The sequence below is a fragment of the Benincasa hispida genome, chromosome 7 (genome assembly GCF_027475165.1).
Source record: "Benincasa hispida cultivar pf3 chromosome 7, pf3_genome.v1.1, whole genome shotgun sequence".
NCBI classification, from domain to species: Eukaryota; Viridiplantae; Streptophyta; class Magnoliopsida; order Cucurbitales; family Cucurbitaceae; genus Benincasa; species Benincasa hispida.
Window position 1 is genome coordinate 15097648 of NC_143484.1, and position 9456 is coordinate 15107103.

General features: G+C 29.8%; 1 long non-coding RNA gene across 1 annotated transcript; it reads left to right on the top strand.

The window, feature by feature from the left end:
- Nucleotides 1–6666: 6666 nt before the first annotated feature.
- LOC120081290 (uncharacterized) lies at nt 6667–9456 on the top strand. The gene is made up of 2 exons (XR_016530520.1): nt 6667–6860; nt 6993–9456. It is a non-coding gene; the product is annotated as an uncharacterized LOC120081290 (long non-coding RNA).

A 9456-nucleotide genomic window follows, 5' to 3' on the forward strand; every position in this document is an offset into this window, starting at 1 on the left:
TCGATCCATGTTTAGTGAGCTCAATGAAGATTTTCGACATTCAGTGAAGTTGGGAAACAACACTAAAATGGATGTGATGGGCAAAGAAAATGTGAAGTTGTTTCTGAATGGAGTTAATCATGTTGTTACTGAGGTACACTACATTCCAGAATTGAGTAACAATCTCTTGAGCATAGGACAATTGCAAGAAAAAGGTTTGACTATTTTGATCAAGGGAGGGGAATGCAAAATATTTCATCCAAAGAAAGACTTAATTATTCAAACAAAAATGAGCAACAACAGGATGTTTATTTTGCTAACCCAAACTTCTTCTCAAACACAAGTTGATCAATGCCTTCAAACAAAAGCTGAAGCTGAAAGTTTATCTCATCTTTGGTATCGACGATATGGACATTTGAGTTACAAAGGTTTGAGAACTCTACAGTGCAAAAACATGGTATATGGGCTTCGTCATTTTAGTGCCTCAAATGCTACATGCACTAATTGTATCAAAGGGAAACAACATCGAGATCGCTTTCCAAAGAGGAGCACTTGGAGAGCAACACAAAAGCTGGAACTTATTCATGCAGATATTTATGGCCCAATCACCCCTACATCTAATAGTAACAAAAGGTACATTCTGTTGTTTATTGATGATTATAGCAGGAAAGCATGGGTATATTTTTTGGTAGAAAAGTCAGAATCTTTTAACTCTTTCAAATACTTTAAGTCCTTGGTTGAGAAAGAAGTTGAGTTGGCTATTAAGTATTTACGCACCGATAGAGGAGGAGAATTTAATTCAGTTGAGTTCAATGATTTTTGCAAACAAAATGGGATCAAAAGGCAATTAACGACCATCTATACTCTGCAACAGAATGGTGTAGCAAAAAGGAAAAACAGAACGATAATGAACATGGTTCGTTCAATGCTATCGGAGAAAAATATACCTAAAACCTTTTGGCCGGAAGCAGTAAATTGGACCATCTATGTCTTAAATAGATGTCCTACCTTGGTGGTCAAAGATATCACACCAGAGGAGGCTTGGAGTAGGGTAAAACCCTCAGTAGATCATTTTCAGGTTTTTGGATGTGTAGCACATGCACATGTTCCAGATGCAAAAAGAACCAAATTAGACAATAAAAGCATTTCTTGTGTGTTATTGGGAGTTAGTGAGGAGTCAAAAGGTTACAGACTATATGATCCGGTTGGTGGAAAGGTTTTTGTGAGTAGAGATGTAATTTTTGAGGAAGAAAAACAATGGGATTGGGATGCAAAACAAATAATAGCAGTACACTTAGATTTGGGTGATGGTGATGATGCATATGAGGAAGAAAATGTGAGTGAAAATGAACTTGATAATGATAGAGAAGATGGAGTTAGAGAGGAGGATCACATTTTTGGTGATGGTGGGCAAAATGTGAGGAATTTAAGGGAATCTCGTGAGAGGCGTCTTCCTACATGGATGGATGATTATATTAGTGGAGAAGGTCTTTCAGAGGATGAAGCTCATATGGCACTAGAGATATCAACTGATCCATTGTATTTTGAAGATGCTATACAAGATGGAAATTGGAGGCTAGCCATGGACAATGAAATCAGATCCATTGAGAAGAACAAAACGTGGACACTTGTTGAACTACCAATTGGAGCTAAAAGGATTGGAGTAAAGTGGGTCTACAAAACCAAATACAATGAGCACGGAAAAATTGATAAGTACAAGGCTCGATTGGTTGCTAAAGGCTACTCTCAACAATATGGAGTAGACTACACAGAAGTTTTTGCACAAGTGGCAAGGATGGATACAGTAAAAATGATTATTGCTTTAGCTGCACAAAAGGATTGGAATATTTTTCAGCTTGATGTTAAGTCAGCTTTTCTCCATGGTGAGTTAATTGAAGATGTTTATGTAGAGCAACCAAAAGGGTATCAAAAGAAGGGTAATGAGCACTTAGTTTACAAATTGCACAAAGCTTTATATGGTTTAAAACAAGCTCCACGTGCTTGTTTTAGTCGAATTGAAACACCTTTCATCAATGAAGGATTTAAAGGTGCGATAGCGAACAAACATTATTCACCAAGAGAAGTTTGGAAGGAAAAATTATCATTGTAAGTGTGTATGTTGATGATTTAATTTTTACTGGTGATGATGAAACTATGATGATTGATTTTAAAAATTCCATGTTGCGTGAATTTGATATGACCGATTTGGGAAAAATGCGATTCTTTCTTGGGATTGAGGTGTTACAACAGTCTTCTGGATTTTTTATATGTCAAAGAAAATATGCATTGGAGGTTTTGAAAAGGTTTGGCATGCTGGAAAGTAGCTCTGTGAACAGCCCAATTGTTCCTAGTTCCAAATTGAGTAAAGCTGGAAATGGGGTCCCTGTTGATGATACATATTACAAACAATTGGTGGGAAGTTTAATGTATCTTACCACCACAAGACCCGATATGATGTTTGCTACTTGCCTTATAAGTAGGTACATGGCAAAACCAATGGAAGATCATCTTCAAGCAACTAAAAGAATACTTCGATACTTAAAAGGGACTGTGAACTATGGAATTCATTACATAAAAAGAGGAAATGTTGGATTGTTGGCATATACAGATAGTGACTATGCTGGAGATTTGGAAGATCGAAAAAGTACATCTAGGTATGTATTTTTAATGAGTTCAGGTGCTGTTTCGGGGTGTTAAAAAAAACAACCTATTGTGACCTTATCAACTACAGAAGCTGAGTTTGTAGCTGTTGCAATTTGTGCTTGTCAAGGAGTTTGGGTGATGAAAATTTTGAAGGAGTTGGGCCATCCAGATGAAAGTTGCATTACCATATTGTGTGACAATAGTTCAACCATCAAGCTGTCAAAAAATCTAGATATGCACGGTTGAAGCAAGCATATTGATGTGAGGTTTCATTTTCTAAGAAATCTTACAAAAGATGGTGTAGCTGAATTGGTTCATTGTGGAAGCCAAGATCAAGTGGCAGACATTATGACCAAACCCTTAAAGTTAGAAATTTTTCAGAAGCTTCGAAGGTTGCTGGGAGTATGTGAATTTTCACAGGAAAACTAATTGCGTCTGAGCATTTAGTTTAAGGGAGGGAATGAAAGGTTTTTTGTTATAACAGTTTCCTATTTTTAGCTTTCTGTTTCCACTTTGCTGAATTGTAGTAAGAGCAACCGTAGTTTAGCTACTATTTAAGCTTAGCAGCATTATCAATAAAAGTCAGTTTGTTGTGCAATTTTTTTTTCTCAACAATTCAAATAGTACAAATCCTTCGATTACAATATTTTCTCATTTTGTTTTATCAGAATTTTGAATTTGAAACTTCAAAATTCATATTTATATTAAAAAAAATTTTTAAAATACTTTCGGAAATATAGTATTTCATGTTACAATCTCAATTGAGTTTTGTTAAATTCAAATAATTATATAGCAGGTAAGAAATTATATTATTGTAAATAATATTTATATTTTAGTTATATAAATAAATTATACTTTTGTAAAATAATATTTATACTTTAGTTATATCAAGAAATTATATTATTGTAAAATAATATTTATATTTTAGTTATATCAAGAATATGGTTAATGTGCCTGTCTTTCCCTCTAAATACGCTATATCATTAACCGATATACAAAATATGAATTATATACATTATACAATCGATATTTCAATTTACATGTCGCAAAATCATATTAAAATTTTGAAAATAAAACAAATTAATCGATGTATTTTATATTTTGCATAATAATTGATACAATTAATATAATTAAGAGATATCATCAAAATTAAATAGATTTTTATTTTTGAAAATACAAGAAAACTAATGCCAAAACTTAAATTAGGCCATCAAATCAAACTAATGGAATGCAAAACAATCCATACCAAAATAAAAGGAAAAACACAAACAACTTTCATCACAACACAATTAATTAAAATCATGGTACATTAGTTGCATAAATGATATAATTTATATAAAATATATCAATTTATTAAAATACCAACAATAAAATATTCCAGATTATTGATATATAAAAAATAAAGTATATTAATTGACTGATACATAAAATATAAAGTAATGAAAATATATAAGTTGGCTGAAAATTAGAATAATAGAAAATAAAAAAAAATTAAATTTAAAATTTGTAGTGTTTTTGTAGTTTTAAAAAACCATTGCTAAATTTGTAAATACCTTTATATTTTTTTGCCACTCATTACAATCTTCCTCGATTTTATGAAGGTTGAGAATAAATTTAAAAGTAATTAAAATATGAATAAATTTAAAAAAACGAATGAAGAATTTTCTTGATAAATTCTCTTGGACCCTCACGGAGAATTTCACGAGGACAAGAATTTAAATAGAGAACAAAGACGGAGACGGAGAAGCCTTCTTAATTCTTGTCTGATCACGTGGACATCTCTAGTTTGACAAAAATTTTGATGGTTGAGGACTTGAGAGGGAAAGAGCTTCAATTCAACCGTACAATCCCACTCCTTGTTGAGTCATGCACTTCAACACAAAAAAAGGAAATTAGATTACCATCTTAGTAATAAATTTAAATTATTTGCTATATTTGCAAATAATTAGTATGTTTCTGCCATTGAATACAACTCCCCTTAATAAAACTTCAAAATTTGAATCACCGAGAAAAATTTTGACAAAAGAAAACAAAAAACAAAAGAAAACAAAAAATACATTATAAGTAATGAAATTCCTAAGTAAAAATACTCGATATAGATTCAACATAATAATCATGTAAATTTATTTGAAAATTAAAAAATACGATGCAAAATACACGTGTAATACAGTATAGTATCACAAAATATCCCAAATAAAGAATTTGATTTAAGATTATCTCCTTGCTACTATTTGGTTTATTAGCCATGATTGTCGTTTTAATACAAACAGTTTCAATAATGTAAGATTGTTGTTAAGTTCGTATCACAACTATAAATACGACTTAAATATTGAACAAATGAGGGTAGTTACATAAAAGTATGTAATTAGAATACGAGTCTTAGATGAGGAAAAACAACAATAACTATTAAGGAAGTGGTAGAATCAAGCTGGAAGAACGCCATACCCACCATGAGAAATGGGCATATAAAAAAAACTTCAATTTGTTTTGTGGTAATATAAGATGTTCGGACATTCTAATTTGATGAGTTTCTCAAATTCTCATGCCTAAGACATTCTCTAATGACATTTTTGTCCTTTATTTTTCTTCTACTTTTTTAATCTATTAATTTTCTTTATTTCACATTTTCCTTATTTTTAAAATTCTTAAAGTTTGTTAGAGCATTGTTGGTTTAACACATATTAAGACATTCCCATAGATTAATTCTACAAAACAAACTTTGTTATCTAAATATTTTGAATTATTCTTAGAAAGTCTTCAAAACAAACACAATCATCTAAAATGTTATATATTTATTTTTCTAGGTATATATCTATGATTTAAGACATCTGAAGTTTCCAGTTATCTAGATTCTTAACAAAACAAATGATTGATTAATAGCTATATTTCTAAAATTACAATAATAAGTATAATATGAAAATAATAATGATAATTTTAAAAAAGTATATGTCTCCAGGTTTTTAAATTTTGGAGTGGTTAAATTAACCATGGATCCAAAAGTTTAAGTTAATGAGTTGGAGTTAATTTAAGTAGTAACTTTAAAGTAGCAAAAATGTTTGGGTAATGGGTTCGAGTCAATACAAGGGAGGTTAACAAGTAACAGACAGACAACATTACTATTGGACTAACCAACAATTTTTATCTGTTTCGTTAAAACAAACATGCACAATTTTTTTTGGTTTTAGAAAAACTCTTTTAATAGTGATTAGAATTTCTTAACATTTTCATAAATGTTTTTTAACATCTAGAGATCCAAATAAATTAGGAGAATTATTTTAAATGATAAATTACTCAAAATATTTTGACAGTGACAAACCACAACAATCATCTATCACTAAACCGTGATAGATATCTATCAAACACTAATAGATTTCTATCATGATTTATCGCGGTCTATCTTGATAAATAGTGATATTTTGCTATATTTGTAAAGAGTTTATCAGGTTTTCTAATTTGGAAAGACTCCAATAAATTAAGATAAATCATCTTAAATTGTTGGACTTTAGTTTCGGATCTCAAAATGTTACACGTCTTAACAAACATGCATGTTTTTTAAAACCAAAAACTAAAATGCAAAAATAAAAAAGAAATTGTATGTATATTATTTTAAAAAGAATAAATACAGTACTTTAGGTTACAAACTCAATTCAATTTTTGTTAAATTAAAATAATAATATAGCACATACGAAATTATATTATTGTAAAATAATATTTATATCATAATTTTAAATAATATGTATAAAATAAATAATAATGTGAGTTTATTTACAAAACAAAATGCCAATGTTAATAGACTAGTCTAATCACGAAAAGGTAGATTCTTTGACTAAGATAATATTACCATGGTCCCAGAAAAAAGATTTTGATTTGGAGTTATCACCTAATCTACAGATGGTGTATTAGTTCCTTGTTTTAATTCACAGGCTAGGTTCAAACATAAGATTCTAGCCTATCGATTAGACGATTTTAATGTCAACAACATTGAACCACATCTATAAATACTGAACTTATCTTATAAATAACTATTTATTAAAGGTATTCCAATATGAGTGGTGAGAATTCGATTCCTCTAGTACCGATTAAGAGTATCAATTCCCCACATGTGCAAGAAGCTGAAAGGAATGCAGTGAATAAGCATAACGAGAAAGAAAATGATAAATTGATTTTCATCGTGTAAAGAATGGTTTGAGGCCCATTGCTGAAGTTGTAATTGGGAATAGAATGGCTCAGTTAATATGGTACGTTACGATAACTATCAGCTCATTTCTTTTGAACATGTCTTCAAGTATAACTAGTATAAACTAGTCTCTATATTTCATAACAATATGGCCTATTTAAGTAATAACAGTAATTATTGTTTTTTTTTATAGGAAAATGGCATAACCAGACTAAAATAATGATATTTATCTATTATTATAGGTTTGTTTCATTCTATTTTTCTTTCTTTAATCTCTTTCTAATTTTTCTCAAATTTTGTCGACTCAATTAACTCTAATTATGAATATTAGGATACTAACTATAGCTTCGTTAACTTCCAACATTATTTTACTTCATCTATACAGGCATTTGTGCCTTATCATGAAATACACGAGCGTATTAATTGTCATTAATAACCTAAAATAATCGAGTGTAGTAAAATAATATTCTATGTGACCTTCACAACATGGGTGTATATTGTATTAGCAAACTATACACATTATCCATGTTAATATACCTAAAAAAAAAAGAGAAAAAATAGTACCTACTCAAATCATAATTTGCAGCATTGAATATATATTTACTTCGTTTTCATTTAATTTCCTATTTTCAAATTTATGTTAGGATAATTGCAATTGGTAACATTTTTAAGAATAATAACAAAGTGTATAACATCATTTAAAAAAAAATTGTAAATATAGACAAGTCTATCAACGATAGACTTCTATCATTGATAGACTCTTATTAGTGATATGATCTATCAATGATAAACTCCTACCAATAATATGGTCTATCACTTATAGACTATTTAAATTGGGTCATATTTACATTTTTTTTATATTATGTTATATCTGCTAATACTTTGGGTCTAATGTCTATATTTGCAACTATCCCTTTATTTTATTAGGGTGTTTGTGAAAGATGCCTTTAATTTCTAATATAATTCAAATCAAAATAATTACAAGTTTGGTTAAAAGAAATAATGACACAAACAAATATTCAATGTTACACATTAGAATGCAATATTATGATGTGGTTAGGTCTAAGAATATAATCTTTATCGTTGAATAAGCTATTTGGGGGAAAATAGATTTACAAATTTGTTAGATCAATTTCTTTTCAAAAGTTACAACATGAGGGCTTGACTATTATAAACTTATAGTTTAGTAAAAAAAAAAAAAGGTGAAAGCCAGAATCTTTCAGAAAATGGATTCCTATTCGAAGAGTGCATAACCGCATGGATAAACTTACACTAACCTATCAATTTCGGATTAAATTCGCAATTCTCCTTGAGAGGTATCGGGAAGGAATTGGAATGTAATAATATTGATTCATACAGATACAAAAGAAAAGGTTCTCTAATCATGAAAGAATTTTAATTGCTATGTTCTATTTGATAACCATTTGATTTTTTATTTTTGATTTATGAAATTAAGAAAAAGTTGTAATTGAGAGCAAAAGTAAAATAAATAAATAAATAAATGTATTTACAAATTTTGCTATGAATTTCTAGAATAGAAAATATAGCAAAAAGTTTAAACTTGTTTTCTATTTTTATTATTCCGACTACCTCCATTTGTGTATCAATAGATATATCAGATATAGTTTACGTTAATGTACTTGAGTTGGCTTCACTTTTTATCGGCAAAATATCATGCAGTTTGTTGTGTGATTTATTAATAGCATTGTTCCAGTCGGGACTTGTTTGTGTACTCAATCGTGTTCAGTTAATGTAATAAAAATCTCTAAGAGTTACACAAGTTTTTTTCCTAACAAATCCAAATATAAACAAATTAGGAGGTAGTTCGGTAAGAATCGAGGTCGAACACGGGGATATTAACTAAGTGAAAGCAAAATTTTGTTAATGACTTTTTACTTATAAACGCGGGGAGATGCTAATCAAATAGTGAGGTGTTTTTTGTTGTGAAAATCATAAACTAAAAAAAAAAAAAAAGTTAAAATTGCAAGGGTTTGATGGGGATAAGGTGAACACACAACACAATAATGGATTAAGAGAACAGATGAGAAAATGTAGTTGGGATTAGCAACCCCCAACCTTTGAACTCAATGCCAATTCAAAACCTATAAGACTTCCACCTTTCTATGAGTTAGCTACATATATCATATTTCTATGACGCAAGTTGTTGGGTTTATTTCACTTTTTCAGTAAAAGAACAATTTAAGGCCCATCATTACTTGGGCTTATTAGGTTTTGTTTATTAAACCAGGGAAAAAAAGAGTAGCTGCTAGTGATAATGCAACATCCAGACCAAGAGACTAAAAAGGCGGTGATAAAAATTAGAGAAAATCCTTGTTCGGTTCAACAATGTTTCTCAATCATTTGGGGATCAATCCGTGGTTCGATTGAGTTGAAATTTTGACAACTTGTTCTTAACATGAGGGTATTCGATCTGGATGGTAGAGATTTTTTTTGGAGCTACCTACATTTAGATACCGAGGGTAATTGGTTGCTATTTGAAGTGAGACAGTTCTAATTTTATTCTTCATTATTGTTGTCATTTGTTGCCGAGATTGTTAATCTTTAGTTATTTACTGTGTATGCTTTTAGTTGTGACTAAGGGGAATTTGTTTGTACCCATTATTTGATTATAATGGAGATTTTGAATTCCGTCTGTA